Genomic DNA, 16,965 nt, shown 5'->3' on the forward strand with positions numbered 1-16,965 from the left:
AACTGGAAAATAAAAACCATATGATAATCTCAATAGATGCTGAAAAAGTTTTTGACAAAATTCAACACCCATTTATGATAAAAACTTATCAGAAAGTGGGCATAGAGGGAACCTACCTCAACATAATATAGACCATACATGACAAACCGGTAGCTAACATGCTCAATGGTGAGAAGCTGAAAGCACTTCCTCTAAGATCAGGAGCAAGACAAGGATGTCTTCTCTCACCACGTTTATTCAACATAGTTTTGGAAGTCTAGCCATGGCATTCAGAGAAGAAAAAGAAATAAAAGAAATCCAAATTGGAAAAGAAGTAAAACTGTGACTATTTGCAGATAACATGATACTATACATAGACATTCTTAAAGATGCTTCCAAAAGCTACTAGAGCTTTTCAATGAATTTGGTAAAGTTCCACAATACAAAATTAATATACAGAAATCTCTTGCATTTCTATACACTAACAACACAAGATCAGAAAGAGAAATTAAGGAAATAATCCCATTTATCATTGCATCAAAAAGAATGAAATACCTAGGAATAAACTTACTGAAGGAGGCAAAAGACCTGTGCTCTGAAAACTATAAGCTGCTGATGAAAAGCACCAAAGATGACAGAGACAGATGGAAAGATATGCCATGCTCTTGGACTAGAAGCATCAATACTGTCAAAACGACTGTGATACTCAAAGCAGTCTATAGATTCAATGTGTATGTGCTCAGTCATGTTTGGCCCTTTGGGACCCCAGGGACCCTATGGAATTTTTCCAGGCAAGAATACTGGAGTGGGTTGCCATTTCCTACTCCAAGGGGTCTTCCAGACCCAGGGATCGAACCCACATATACTGTGCCTCGCAAGTCTCCTGCATTGGCAGGTGGATTCTTCACCACTGTATCACCTGGGGAATCCCTCAGTTCCAACACAATCCCTTTGAAGTTACCAATGGCATTTTTCAAGAACTATAACAAAAAAATTTTTTTTATTTATATAGAAATACAATAGACTCTGAATAGTCAAAACTATTCTGAGAAAGAAAAACAGCTGAATGAATCAGGCTGCTTGACTTCAAAGGATACTACAAATCTACAGTAAGCAAGACAGTATAATACTGGCACAGGCACACAAATGGAAACACAGGTCAATGGAACAGGATACAAAATCCAGAGCTAAACCCAGGCACCTATGTTCAATTAATCTGTAACAAACGAGGCAAGAATAGACAACGGAGAAAAGACCGTCTTGTCAATAATTGGTGCCTGGAAAGCTGGAGCTCCTTTGTGGAGTAGGAAAGGAGTATAGGTGAGACTGCTTCTCAGGACCAAGGCCAGCCCAGGGGAACTTCCCAGGGAGGAAAGTGATTCCCACACCTCTATAATAGCTGTACATCAACCTCAAGGCCCTGCTGGGAAAGCCTCTAGCTCTGAGGCAAGCAATTCCATCCATCTGACTCTGAATAGTGAGAATTTTCCAGCATCACCCGAAGACATATAATGCAGGATGACTGGGAAAATGGAAGAACAGGACCCATAAAGCCTGCTATTGATTGCAGGTTCACAGCAAGATGGAGGGGGAATCAATGAAAGATATTTGATTAAACAGAGCAACAAGTACCCTCAGTTTGATCAGCCTAGAATCCCAAGGCCTGTAACAAAAGGTGCTAGTATTTTTTATATGCTTACATATTTTTTTCCTTAACCCTTTTTATTTTAGTGAGCACATTTCTGGAAATGTGCACTAAATGTGTTAACCTAGCTTGAGGTTAACCTTTCCATCATTTAAAAAATGAGAAAATAAAGGCCTAGAATAGCCAATAGCCATCATTTTGAGATTACTTAAGAGTGAGGCAAGCATAAATATTTGATTAAGTGTATTTTATTTAAACTTGAGAATAACTTTCAGAAGTATTGGTTATTAACGTACCCATCTTACAAAAGAGGGAATGATAACAAAGAAGTTAAATAATTTGTCTAAGACTCCAAGCCTTTTCCTAACTAGTTAGTGGTTAATTGCAATGGAACCAGATGCATGCCAGAAACTTTCACAATTCCTGCATTAGCACTGAAGATGTAGACTTCTCACTGTTTCCTGTGGTCACAGGGCCTGAAGAAATATAAGCAAAGCTCTTCTTTCCTCATTAGACTGTTATGCACAAACTCTGTAATCGTTCAGGGTGGTCCACCTGAGTCCAAGAATGACATCTTTGCCTTTAGGTAACTGTTAAATATGTAAGGAAGCACCCCCAATCACAGGAGGTTGGGGATCAAGTCCACTGCTTGGATTTAGATCTTCCTGCTGCCATTTATTACCCATGTGTCTTGGACGATTTACTTAAGCTCTCTATTCCTCACTCCTCCCTCCATCTGTGAAACAGGAATAATGATAACATCTGCTCAACGTGCTCACTGTAAAGGCCACTGTACTTCTTATGTGCCTAATGGGAGCCACTCAGTCAACATGAGCCACTGCTATCCAGCGTTATCCACGGAATAAATCTAAGAGAAACCAAGAAGAGAAAAAGGAAAAGGGACAGATTAAACATCCCTGCTAGTATCTAACTCAGTTGTGACAAATCAGTCAAAAAAACAAAAAAATCAATCTTCACTGACTCAGAGCTGTGCATTCCCTCTTCCATTTGCATTAAGTCTTGAGATGGTTTGACTCACTTGTATTCATCACAGCTGCCTGCACACACACCAGTACACATGACCAAAACCAGCCCCCAGCCCTCCCACAAAGCCAGACCCTCCAACTGAGCACCGGTCAGTGCTTGTCTTTGACTCCTTCCCTCTCCCCTCTTCTTCAGTTCCAGCCAAGAGGTCATCCTCAGAAAGTATTAACAGTTATTCTAAGTGAAGCAGGTCAGACGGAGAAAGACAAATATTACATGCTATGGCTTATATGTAGAACCTTGTAAAAGGCTACAAGTGAGCTTATCTGTAAGAAGCAGAGTCACAGATGTAGAACACAAATGTATGGTTACCAGGGGAGGGAGAGGCGGAGGGATAAATGGAAGGTCTGGATTGACACATACATACAACCGTGTACAAAACAGATAACTAATCAAGACCTACTGCATAGCACAAGGAACTCCACCCAATACTCTGCAACAGCCTATACAGGAAAAGAATCTAGACCAGAGTGGATATATGCATATGTGCAACTGGTTCACTTTGTTGCACACTTGAAGCTAACACAACATTGTAAATCAACTATTGGAGTAAATCAACTCCAATAAAAATTTTTAAAATAAATAAAAGAAAATTCAGTTTAAAAAAATACAAGAAGGAAAGGAAGGAAGAATTAGCAGACAAGACAGCTCTTGGTCTCACTAATGAGGATTCTGAGTTTCAGAGAAGAGACATGATTTTCTCAAGATAATTCACCTTGAACATGGTTAAGATGGCTGGAATCCAAAACTGCTCATGCCAGTCTTATGCCTTTTCCACCTTTTCCATCATTCAACTCATCATTCAGTCTTTTCACGGGGACATTAATTGACTTCTCAGTGCTTCAAGATGGAAGGCACAATTCTTGACCACGGGGAACTCCATTGCCTTTGAGGAAATGGACGAGTAAATCAGTGATAACAATAACGGCAAAGGCTCTCACCACCTAAGAAATCGTTTCAAGAAAGCTTTATGGTTTACCTAAAAATTGGTACCTAAAAATTACCTAAAAATTCTGCCACAGATCAGAAGCCATTCTGAAAATCATGATATGCAGGAGCAATATTCAAAATAATTAACTAGGGGTATGGCATAGGTGGCAACAATAAACAGATGCTGGCTACAGACAGATCTGTTAGTAAGCATGTGAAAAGGTATGGTGCCTACCCTCAAAGTATTTATGACCCAAAGAGCTAAAAAAGGCCAGTATACAGTGTGCTAAAAATAAAAAAATATAAGCCTAAATGAGCACAGATGAGACATCCTTCACTCTGAAGGTAAGGTCATGGAAGCTGTCTTAGAAGTAAATCTTGAAACATAATATAAGAACTTGCCATGAGGCTAAAGTCCAGGGCAGGTTATTTAAGGGACTGGGGATGTACAAAGGATTCAGTCAGTCAATTCAGTCGCTCAGTTGTGTCCGACTCACTGCGACCCCATGAATTGCAGCATGCCAGGCCTCTCTGTCCATCACCATCTCCCAGAGTTCACTCAAACTCACGTCCATAGAGTAGGTGATGCCATCCAGCCATCTCATCCTCTGTCGTCCCCTTTCCCTCCTGCCCTCAATCCCTCCCAGCATCAGAATCTTTTCCAATGAGTCAACTCTTCGCATGAGGTGGCCAAAGTACTGGAGTTTCAGCTTTAGCATCATTCCTTCCAAAGAACACCCAGGGCTGATCTCCTTCAGAATGGACTGGGTGGATCTCCTTTCAGTCCAAGGGACACTCAAGAGTCTTCTCCAACACCACAGTTCAAAAGCATCAATTCTTGGCACTCAGCTTTCTTCACAGTCCAACTCTCACATCCATACATGACCACAGGAAAAACCATAGCCTTGACTAGACGGACCTTTATTGGCAAAGTAATATCTCTGCTTTTGAATAGGCTATCTAGGTTGGTCATCACTTTTCTTTTAAGGAGTAAGCGTCTTTTAATTTCATGGCTTCAGTCACCATCTGCAGTGATTTTGGAGCCCAAAAAGATAAAGTCCAACACTGTTTCCCCATCTATTTCCCATGGACCAGACGCCATGATCTTCGTTTTCTGCATGTTGAGCTTTAAGCCAACTTTTTCACTCTCCTCTTTCAGTTTCATTTAGAGGCCTTTTAGTTTCTCTTCACTTTCTGCCATAAGGGTAGTGTCATCTGCATATCTGAGGTTATTGATATTTCTCCCAGTAATCTTGATTCCAGCTTGTGCTGCTTCTAGCCCAGCGTTTCTCATGATGTACTCTGCATAGAAGTTAAATAAGCAGGGTGACAATATACAGTCTTGACGTATATTTGACGTACAAAAGCTTAAAGGCCTCTAAATTATTTTTTTAATTTTTCACTTAACATTTTTAAGTTGCTAATATCCTCAGGGATCTCTCATTTGGTAACCCATACCCTGATAGCCATAAAAGAGAGGAGATTTGCTCAGAGTCACACACTAAGGTCTGTAGCTTCAGGACTCAAACTTACTCTACACCAAAGCTCTTTCCACTTTGCTCTGCTGACCAGACAACCTACTTTTGGTTGATTCACTGTATTCCAGCAGGCAGGGAAGCGCTCCTCTGTCCTCGCACTCACTCACTGATCAATGATGTCTCTGAGCTTTTCTGTCTTTAGTTGTCTGAGTGAGACGAGATGGAGAGGAAGAGCGCTGAAGAAAGCTTTGCAGACAGCAAGGCAGGGAAACCTGACCCTAAGCAAGTGCATCTAACTGAATGGATAGCCCACTGTGTGGGACCCGAGCTCCTCCACTGCTTTGGGAGAGATTTCTGGCAGATACAGACTCACGTGGGACTTTTGGAAGGAGTTAAAACATTAGATGAATCCCCAGAAGGGGAGGAGGAAGAGGTTGGGAGCAGCAGAGGAGTCAAGGGGTCCTATGGGAAGTGAATGCTAGACTTAAAGAAATGGACACTCAGCTTCCTCAGACAGTACTGGTCCCGGCCAATATTCCACTCACTGGATGTTTTATCTCGGGGAAAAAAAATGTATTGCATCTAACAGACCTTCAAGTAAGTGAGAATGATTTCACCTGAGGTGAACCCCTATAACCCTCAGACTCCAAACCACATCCTCCACTGGCAACCTGTGAACATAGCAAAAAAGCAACAACAAAACCAGGCTTAGGCTGAGGACTCCGTGCTGAGGTGATGTGTTCACACATTCACTCTACCCTCTCACGTGGGAAAAAGTGCTTACTGCAGGGAGAAGAATGCAGCTATTAGAGGTGGGACGCCAAGAGGCGCTGCCTCTGCCAAACAGGAGGCTGAATGGTTATGAATTCCATTAATATCTTCTGCTGTAATGTCTCACACGGTTTGGTTGCTCAATTCTGACCTTGATGACCATCTACATGGAGCGCAGCCAAGATGGCCTTGGGTAATTCATTTAGCCTCCCCAGGTCCCCTCTCCTCATCTGTGAAATGGACGTGTTGGGCAATCTAGTTTCCCTCTTCTGTTCTAAGAGTGAAACAAGAAAAATTCAATTATAAGACACAGCGTGTCAAACTTTCACTTGTCCCTCCATTGCTTCTTTCATTCAATAAACATTTACTGAGCTCCCACAATCCCCAAGGTTCTCTGCTAGGCAAGGAAGAGCAGGTATCACTACTGTCCTCTGGGAGCCTGGTGAGTAGGAGAAGAAACTAGACATGTACACATACAGTTACACCATGTACAGGCAATGACTGCCCTGAAGAGTTGTAACAGGCTATGGTGCATGGAAGCATTTCTTGTGGGAGACATCTAGAGAGCTCCATGGTGAAGTTGGGCTTCTCCGGTGCCTCAGATGGTAAAGAATCTGCCTGGAATGTGGAAGACCTGGGTTTCATCCCTGGGTCAGGAAGATCCCCTGGAGAAGGAAATGGCAACCCACTCCAGTATTCTTGCCTGGAGAATTCCATGGACAGAGCAGCCTGGAGGGCTAGAGTCCAAGGGGTCACAAAGTCAGACATGACCTAGCAATAAACACTTTCTTACACTTTCATGGTGAAGTTAGATCCAAACTAGATGCCAAGTGGATGTGCGAAGGTAGAGGTGAAGACTCCAGGCAGAGTGTACCATTAGCAACGGTAGCATTAGTGTACCATCTCCGGTATCAGAGAGCATATGGTGTATGCAGACCCATTTCCCTGGAAGGGAGGCTGCAAAAGCCCCAGAGAAAGATGAAAACAAGTATCTTATCTGGGTTCCTCTTACTTAAAAGCCAAGGTATGGCTTAAGATACCACAAAGGTTTTGGAGAAAACTCCTTTTATAAGTAGCCTCTTCTAAAAATACACAAATAAAGCTAAACATCTCATTTTTATGTTACTGGAATATACTTCTATGACAGCTAACTATTGTATTATATTATATTATAAAGCTATGCTTTATAGTGTTCTTATTTGTTTTTCCACCGGCCTGTTTCCTGCCTTGAGGACCAGTCTGATTACATTTGGCTTTTTTTTTTTTCCCTGCAATTGCAGGAGCCACTTGTAATGCATGCCAAGTCGCTTCAGTTGAGTCAGACTGTTTGCGACCCCATGGAGCCTGCCAGGCTCCTCTGTCCATGGAATTCTCCAGGCAAGAATACTGAAGCGGGTTGCCACTTCCTGCTCCAGGGGCTCTTCCTTCCCCAGGGATCAAATGCACACCTCCTGTATTGGCAGGTGGGATTCTTTACTGCTGAGCCACCCACTGGGAAAGTCACTATAAGGATGGGGGCCGGACTGGGGAGTTTCCCAGAAGAAGTCATAGGTATCACCCAGCTTTACAGCACACACTCTTATCCCATTTAAATATACACATGGTGACAAATATGTATGGATTATGTATTACATGTAAATATAGTCTTTACGCCAAATAACATGTATAATATACTATTCTAATATTGTATTCCCTACCCCAGGAGATAAAGTGAGCAGACATTGGAAAGCTAAGAGAAATGGAAGCACTCACTAATGGTAAGAAGACATGGCCTCATGCTATAACAATATGCTTTGGCTAAAACGCAGAATTAAAAACTTCCAAAACAACCAACATTTGAATCAGCCAAAATGGTTCAAAAGTTCAAATGAACTGTTTAATGACATGACTATGGGCTTTCTTGCCATCTGGGAAGGGCACTAAAGCAAAGAATCCTAGAATACCAGGGCCAGAGAAACCATAGGAATGACCGTAATCTGGTCCCACTTTGTTCAGATGGGGAAACTGAGGCCCACAGCAATAATGATAGGTGTGGGGTGATATCTTCAGTACTGAAAACAGCTGAATTATTGAAATCTCTGTTATTAGTGCTTAATTCTAAAAACGTTAAGGATCTCTGAATTAGCCCTGCAGAACAAAGACATATAGCTTCCATATACAAATACAGCATAATTTTTATATAAGCAGTGTTACAGTCTAACAGGGCATAAAACATTGTCTACATATCATCTGAACAGTGTTCCTGGGCTGTAGCTGCAATAAAACTGTGGATCCCAGGGCTGTCATTAAAATGCTCCCAGGGTGTATTCCAGTACTTCTCTGAACCTCAGTTTCTTTGTAAAAAGGGGACACTAGGTGTGCCTATTACACTTTCTGGTTAGAGGATGTAGTGAAACAACGTCCATAAAGCACCTTGCGTGACACCTAATACAGACTTCATAAAGGAGGGTCTGGCAGTAGCTGCAGGTTAAGTGATGCCTCATTTCCCTCCAGGACCCCCTAAAGTACTAAGAGTTGTGACAGCTCAAGCCTGGGTGCCCTGTGCTGGCCGCTTCCCCGCTCCCTCCCATGCCTGTGTGTGCCCTGAGGATTCCCACTGCATGCTAACCACCAAACTCACCAATGACTCAGAGCTTGGAAAGAATCCACGGCAGGCTGGAGAGCAAAGGCACAGCTTATGCTTCAAAGATTAACTAGCTACTTTTTTTTCCCTTATGATGGATACCTTTCAGCAATTGAGAAGAAACCTCAGGGAACTCTCTTAGAAGACCCAGCTTAGAAGACAGGATCACTGCACAGAGCGTGAATGGTATCAAAAAGCTACTCCCCTGTAGGATACCAGGGCTGGGACAATACTGCTTGTAAGCAGCTGGGCAAGGCTGCTTCCCCCGCCAAAAGACACTGGGAACTGATCCGTGCGCCCAGCGCTGTTCCCACCTGCTGACAACTAATCCCTTATCTCTCTGCTGGCCCCCAGAAACCCCGAACACCCCAGGCTTTTGAAAGGCTTTATCTCCTCTTTCCAGGAATTCAGCACAGGCCCTCCGCTCTCTCCAAGGTGCCACTGAGCAGCTGCTGCCCAGTGAGCACACGGGGCTGGCGAGCCCTGGTCTCGGTCTCGTTTTCACGTTTCCAGCCTGCCTGGGGAGAGAGCCAGAGTTCCCCCTCGCTCCCTGCGCTGCTGTCTCACAATTAGAAAATCCTTTTGGGGAGCAAAGCAAAAGTCACACTTTACTAACAGCTGCTCCCGGTCGGGGGCTGGAGAAAAGGAAAGAGGGAATTCCTACTTTTGCAATAAATTGTATGCAAATAGGTTCTTTCCCTGACCGAGAGCAGGGAGTGAGTGCGTCTTTCATGAGCTAATGCTGTTCCGCTGGGAGGGCTGTTCCTTTAACTCACCAACTGAAAAAGTGGGAAAGGATGTCTGGAGGCGAGGCGTCCCATTTCAGAGGAAGGAGCTCGCTATATAAGCCAGCCAAAGCTGGCTACACCGGCCACAGTCTGCCTACTGTCACAAGCTCTCCCGCGCGCAGGCATACACTCCGCGCCGCCGGTCCTCTGCACAAAGACAGCGGGCTCGCGCTGACACTGGGGGGCCGCGCACAGGGAGCCCCGCTGCTCACATCCAGGTACTTGTTCCATGGAGCTGGTTCACTCAAGAATCTAGGGCTTTCCCAACTCCAGAAAGGTAAGTCTGTTTCACCCCATTACCGAAGATCGCTATGATAGACTGCTTGCATTTCCGGTACCAAGTGGGTTGTGGTTTCCTAAATGATAAAACTTTGGCTTTCTTTTGGTTGCTGGCAGAAAGTATTTGCTATGATCGGAAGCACCTTGACGTGTTTTCTACTTGCCCCCTTCCAGTCTTGGAGATTTCTGTCTGCTTGTTTCAGTTCTATGAAGAGTTCCACGTGCAGGGAACTTTTTAGGAAGTTGTTATCACTGCCATTCTTCGGAGGGAGAGTAAGAATTCACTCTCAACTTGCCACCTGGCGACTCCCCTGTGAATATTTCTGGTTCAGGTAGCAGAGTTTTACAGTGGAGTTTCCTCGTGGCGTTTCCATGGGGTAGGTTAGGAGGAGATTCATAGAGGATGGTAGAAGAACAATAAGATTTTACATCTCAGCAACACTTACTTTACAGTTTACAGAGTTGTGTACCATCCGTTTGTCCCTACGCCATCCACCCTGTGGTCAGACTTGGCAAGGGATGCAGGCTGGGTGAACAGAGAAGGTAACTCCTAGGGTCTGGTGGACAAGTGCAGTGACGGGAGTGGTAGACACGGGCTTCTGTTCTGAAGGGCGGGGGCAGGGGGACTCCCCAAGGATGCCTCCTGACTCTTTGATCCCTGGGCTGGGCACCTGGGTATAGTTGAGGTGCTCAGTCAGCAGCATCCCATATCTTTCTCAAATCACCTCTCCCTTCTCACCTCTCATTGCAGAAAGCCCTGAGAAACAGCTGCCCCTGGGCATGGGAAGCACAGCTCCCCTGGCAGCATGGGAAGAACACAGGGGGATTTCTTGGTCCCAGCAGTGTTGTAAGGGGATTAGGAACTTGGATTTTGAAGCCAAGGATCCCTTTAGTATCCCGATAACCACCACACCACACACAGGACCCTGGTAAAAATGTGTAACCTCTCCGAGCCTCAGTTTTCACTTCTTTAAAATGGGGGAAATACCTTCTGTTGTCATTGTGAGGAAATGAAATATAAAGAGATTGGAGGAGCAAGGGCACCAGAACTGGGAGTCTGGGTAATCACTGTCATTGCCCCAGACTGCTACCACATTGGGGGTAGAGAGAGGCACTAAGTCCGTCTTGGATTGTTTCCCCTGTGTTCTTCACCCCATCCCGACTCCTACTCCCTGACTTTCTGTCCCACCAGGTCTGAAGGCACCTCTCTAGCTGGCAGGTCAGACTCTTGGCTGTATTTTACAAGCAGGAGGTTATGTTGGCACAGCTTGGGAAAAAAGGGAGCAGCCTGGGTTGGATGTGAAATGTCGAGCATTGATGCCAGAAGGCGCAGGTTTCGAGTCTGGGCCTTTGCGGATTCTGAAGCTGTCGGTTATAAAGTGCCATGCTGCCGCGAGGGAGTCCTTGGAATGTGTTCCGTCCAGAGGGAGAGCAGGACAGGGAGCCTCCCTTGAAGAATGAATGCCTCTTTTTCATGTTTTTGTGAACTTTCCCCCTTTTGATGGTGTTTTCCCATCTGTGCTTTAGAAATAAAACCTGCTGCCTGCCCCAGCCGGCTTCCTGCCTTGTCCTGAGATGTGGCGAGGCTAACTCAGGAGTGGGGGAAAGCTTTGCTGGGTGCTGTTGAAACCTGTGGGAAGTCTGCTGGCATTGTGGGCATCCAGCCCTTTGCAGCAGACAGCAGTGAGTGTTGCGTTGAAACTGTGTGTCGCTGGGAGGTGATGGCGTTTGGGGGAAGAAAACGAATATGCCTATTCTCTGATCTGCACAAGCAGTGTGAACTGGATAAGGATTGAGAAGTATGTTGCCAAGCTCTTCAGGTGTTAACATTTCTTTTTTCTATGCTTTAAAAAACCTAGCTCCCCTTCTCCTTTCACCAACTCCCTCCCTCACCCAAAGGAACCAGCCTTCCAAACACTGGCTTTATCATCCACAGAGAGGAGGGCCATCTGTATCTCACAGGGCTCTTCTGACCCTCGGTGAGATAATATATATCAAACTTGGCACAGCACCTGGCATGTAGTAAGAGCTCAATAAATGGAGGTTTTCCTTGGTTTTCCTGTTTATCAGTTTGCAAGGACTTGGCCAAGATTAATGTTCTGAGACAGTGGTTTTCAAAAGGCAGTGGAAATATTCACCAACTGAAATGGAAATGCATCAGGCAAAATCCTGCTATATGGCAGGTAAATGTGGGCTGATTTGATTGCAGCAGGGTTGGCGGTTCCAAAACTCACCCCAGGGCCCTTGGCATCTGGGACATTTCCACAAAATCTTGAACATGCAGAGTACAGTTTAAAATTAGGAAGCTGGGTACTGTGTGTTCAGGCTGCAGTTTTGCACTTTGACAAGGATTTGTGCCCCTCGCGATCCAGTGGAATTCCAAAGAAGTTTCCCAGGTCACACCGTAGATAGACATTTATGCCGGGGCAGGGTCGGGGGGTGGGGGCAGCGGGAACGTGTTAAATGTTTAGTAAAGTACGAGTTTTTAATTAACAGTCATGACAGCAACAGCCAAAACACAAGGAAAGCCCACTCTCTAAATCTTTGTAGACCTCATCTCACTGAATATCCGCATGTGTCAGAAAGGGACCATACCTACTGGACAAAGCTTGAAAAGCAGAGAGGATGAGTAACAGAGCTCAGAGGGATGGAGCCTTGTTTCAGACCCAGGTCCCGCGACCCTCAAACCAGGACCCGTTCTGCCACATTCCTGCTGAATGCTGCTGCTTCTTGAACTGCCTTTAGAAGGGAAAAAAAAAAATTTCTTTCTGACTAAATCTGCCCCTCCAGCCAGACTGTGGCCACCCATAAATACAGCGGTAGCCTGATCATATAACCAGAATGGAATTTGGAAAGGGAATTCAAGCTGACAGAATGAAAAACATATCCCCCTTAATCCTACCCTTTCTAATGCTCACAATGGACTGCGAACACCTATTCTCACCTCCCCCTGGATTTCTACAAACAGCCGTGCTTTCTTAGAGGAAAAAGTATCCAGCTGGCTTAATACACGAGTCACGCTGAAGTCATGGTGGTTTGGAATGCAGAGTAGGGAGCAGACATTTAAGTTAACTCCGTATACAAGCCCTCTGTGATGATAACACACACACACTCAAAAGAGTTAATGTGGAACTACATATCACATATGTGATAGGAAGGTTTGCCTTTGGTTCCTCATCGATTTCTCACTCCAACACTGCACGTTGTGAATTACTGGCCCCATTTCATGGCCAGAGAAATTGAGACCCAAGGAGGTTGAAATGATACATCTGAGGGTTTCCATAAGTGAGGGCAGAGCTGGCTTTGAACCCAAACTTTTGGACCAACAACCCTACTATTCTTTCCACTAGGCAGTATCACCTCCAGCAGTCAGGCTGGGCAGACTTCCATGAAACCCTGAAGGATGTCTTTTAGTGGTTGGCCAAGGTGGCAGAGAAGCCCTCAGCTGGCTCTGGTGTCTATTGATTTTGCAGAATAGCCCTGCGTATATCATTTTTCATGGTGCTCAGAAAAGGTCAGCTCCCGGTGTTGAAATGCTCTGCCTGGAGACAGAAACGTTCAAATTTCATGCCTGGGAGAGAGAAGGATAACCCTAGAGGCAGAGATCAGGTCATTATTGCTGAGTTTCATCCTAGAGAAGTAGGCACGCCCTTTGCCTTGTTGGACAGGTGGGAGCTCTGACTGGGGAAGCCGGGCTGTACCTGTGCCTGCATCCTCTCCGAGAGCCAGGCATTTGAGAGCATCTGTTTTCAAAAGGGCTTATTGTAAGATGAAGTGAAGTCAGTATGGCCAGCCTCGGGGCAGTGAATCCCAGGAGATCAGGAAATAGTTGTAAGCTCTGAGCCACACATTCCCCTGGGTTATGGTTCAGCTCAGACTCCCTGCTGTCTCACATGGAGCAGCTGCTCCAAGCCTTCATCCTGAAGATCAGTGTGTGTGATGCTGTCCTGGACCAAGCCTTCATCCTGAAGATCAGTGTGTGTGATGCTGTCCTGGACCATAACCCCTCAGGTGTGCTCCTCCCCGACCCCTCTTCCCTGGGTGTTTCCATCACTACCTATGTTGGTCTATGTCCTCAGGTCCTCCTTGGCTGCACCAAGCCTCCTCTATTTCTTCCTGACTTTTAGAATCCCTCTGAAAGCCCTCCAGGCTTCCCTGGTGGCTCAGTGGTAAGGCATCCACCTGCAATGCAGGAGACGCAGGTTTGATCCCCGGGTCGGGAAGATCCCCTGGAAAAGGAAATGGCAACCCACTTCAGTTTCCTTGTCTAAGAAATCCCATGGACAGAGGAGCCTGGCAGGCTGTAGTCCATGGGGTCAAAAAAAGAGTGGAACACAACTTAGTGACTAAAAAACAGCATGGTTCAATCACATCTCACTTTGAGAAGATCACAGGGAATCCCCTTGAATCTAATTCCAGGCTAGTATACACACCTTTGACATGTGGGAAACGTTAGGTGAAGGTTCCTTTCCAAGAAGGAAAGCCCCTCTGAACTCTTGTAAACTCTAGGCAATAATTCCATTCAAAACAAAGAGCGGTGGCCTTACTATCAAAAGGGACTGTACACACCTACATGCCTGCCTGATTCTCACCCTGGTGACCAGATTGCTTATTTTAGTTATGCCCTGAAGCCTAGAAATCCTTTTTGTGTTCCCTGCTCTGTTGTCTCATTTATCTGCTATCTCCTTAACTTTAGCAGCAACGTAAGTTCAACACCTCATCACTCCCTTTGACCCTCCATCATGGAAAAAAAGTCAGATGCCCACATTGAAAGCAGATCGGGAATGGAAAATCCCTTTCATGTGTATTTTTAGTCTATTTGTGAGTGAAAATGAAAAAAAAATCATTTCATGCCAAGTTGTTTCAGATTTTTTTAAATATCCTGAAATTCACAGGCCCTTAATTATGCAGCCATGGTAACTCGAATAGCTCTGGATGGTCCTTTAACCTCCCCTCTGTCAAGAGCCAGAAATATTTCATAAGCTCTGAAAGTAGACGGCTTGTTTCAGAATTAACCATTGACCAACTGTTACCCTGGAGAAGGTGAGTTGGCAGCTACTAACTTCTACACGAACGTGTCCAAAAAGTTCTTCTAGGAGGCACTGACAATGGTAATAACTAATATTTACTGAGGACTCTACAGGCATTGTGCCATTTAATCCGCAACAGTTGCTTCCAGCAAGTAGAAATGCCTCTCAGTTCAAACCTAGGGGACCCGAGGCTGGAAAAGTTTAAGTGGCTTCCCCAAGGCCACGCAGATAGTGATTGCCGGAGTCAGAACTCAAAGGCAGTTCCAAGTCCTGAGCACATGGTTATAACCTTCACACTCCACACTGGAATTCTATTCATCTCTGACAGCAGACAAGGCTGGACAGAGAGCAGGGCCCAGAAAGAGTCAGAGATGTGTCTTTCTGACCTTAGTGTTCTCTTCAGCAGGTGGCTGCTGCTGCTCTCTTCAGCTCATTCCTTCAGGGCCCACTCCCTGCAGAAACTGTAATGAAATAAGTAGTGTGTGATTTCTAGCATAATATGTTTCCCCTAGGGGCTTCCCAGGTGGTGCTAGTGGTAAAGAACCAGCCTACCAATGCAGGAAACAAGAGACTTGGGCTTGATCCCTGAGTCAGGAAGATCCCCTGGAGAAGGAAATGGCAACCCACTCCAGTATTCTTGCCTGGAGAATCCCATGGACAGGGGAGCCTGGTGAGCTACAGTGCATGGGGTCACAAGAGTCAGATACGACAGAACAACTACACCACCACCACCTTCCCTGTAGTCTACAGTTATTTATTAGGGCCTATTACTAGTGGCTTGGGGCTTTCCTGGTGGCTCAGTGGTAAAGAATACACCTGTCAATGCAGGAGCCTCAGGAGACACGGGTTTGATCCATGGGTTGGAAAGATCCCCTGGAGGAGGGCATGGCAACCCACTCCAGTATTTCTGGCCTGGAAAATCCCATGGATAGAGGAGCCTGGCGGGCTACAGTCCACCAGGTCTGAAAGAGTCAGACACAACTGGAGTGACTTAGTAAGCGTGCACACGCATGTTGCCCCTACCAGGCTGGAAAATGCAGGAGGATGAAGCCTGATCCAGGCCTCACCCCTGATGCCAGTCTAAGACATGACGCAGGGACATGCGCAGGTAAGCAAATGCTCACCCTGCTGGCGGGCTCACACCCCTCTGACAGTTCCCACAGAGCTCTGCACTTTCCCCACACACCTCTGTGCATCATAACTGCCCTGATGATCTCCTCCCCCCACCACCTGACTGCACAGCTTTGAGGACAAAGTCATCAGGGAGGCGGGAACCCTGTCTGCTGGAAGCTCATTCTCCCCAGAGCTTAGCCACCTGCTGGCAAGTGGCAGGCCCTCAGTAAAGTATTGCTGAAGAAACTCTGCTGCCCTAATGGAAATGGACAAAAAGCACAACACCGCTTGGCTTCCAAACTGGGTCCTACGGTGACAGAAGCATTTTCACGCTCCAGACACAGTTTCAATAAAGCAGAAGTCTCATACATTTACAAAGGTATAAAATAAGTTTTCTGTGTGTCACTCTCAGATCTTCCCAGCAACCAAATATTATTTCACAGTTAAGCAAACTGAGGCCACAAAAGGTTATCGCCTGCACAAAGTAGAAAGTGGTGGCATTGGGATTCTTCTCCAGGAACTCCCAAAACTTCGCTTCTCTCACTGTGTCATTGGACATTCAGGTATTATTTCCATTTTCCAGATGAGAAAAAAGTTAGAGGTAACAGGATACTTGCTAGAGGAACAGCCACATTTTTAAAGAGTATTCAACAGAGAGAGTAATGCTTCATACGAATGCAAGACTTTCCAATGGTAGGCTTTAGATAAAGAGATATATCAGATAACTTAAATTTAATCTCCCAGGGATGTGTTCAGGATAAAACCGCACTTGGTGGTAGGCAGGAAAAAATGAGGCTTCTCTTCCTGGCCAATGCAGGAGATGTGGGTTTGATCCCTGGATTGGGAAGATCCCCTGGAGGAGGAAATGGCAACCCTCTTCATTATTCTTGCCTGGGAAATCCCATGGATGGAGAAGCATGGCAGGCTACAGTCCATGGGGTTGCAAAGAGTCGGTCATGACTGAGCATGGATGCACACAAGAAAAGAAAGAGATGGAACACTGAGTGCAAGGCAGTATATTTTGGTTCAAAGTAGATTGAATACTGAGTGCAAGTGCAAGTATATTCTGGATTAGCTCTATGCCTACGGATGCCGCATAGGGAGAGCCTGGCTAATAGCAGTGCCCTGGGGAACTCTGCTAAGCATGCCGTGCGATAAGCATATGCATAACCTTGCTGCAGAAAGCGACACACCACAGCCAGCACAAGAGACCTGAGAGCAACACTGGACTCCCTGCCAGCCAGAGACCCTCAGCAGAGACCCTCAGGAAGAGGGCCAGAGACCC

General features: G+C 45.6%; 1 protein-coding gene across 7 annotated transcripts in view; it reads left to right on the forward strand.

Moving 5' to 3' along the window:
• Positions 1 to 9,339: 9,339 nt before the first annotated feature.
• Positions 9,340 to 16,965, forward strand: part of TNC (tenascin C) — a 101,466-nt gene continuing 93,840 nt past the window's right edge. For all 7 annotated transcript variants that reach the window (XM_069575273.1, XM_069575275.1, XM_069575278.1 and 4 more), the window contains exon 1: positions 9,340 to 9,535. The gene's annotated coding sequence lies outside the window, so the exon portion shown is untranslated. The remainder of the gene's footprint in view (positions 9,536 to 16,965) is intronic.

Source organism: Ovis canadensis, chromosome 2 (genome assembly GCF_042477335.2).
Source record: "Ovis canadensis isolate MfBH-ARS-UI-01 breed Bighorn chromosome 2, ARS-UI_OviCan_v2, whole genome shotgun sequence".
In the NCBI taxonomy this organism is placed as follows: Eukaryota; Metazoa; Chordata; class Mammalia; order Artiodactyla; family Bovidae; genus Ovis; species Ovis canadensis.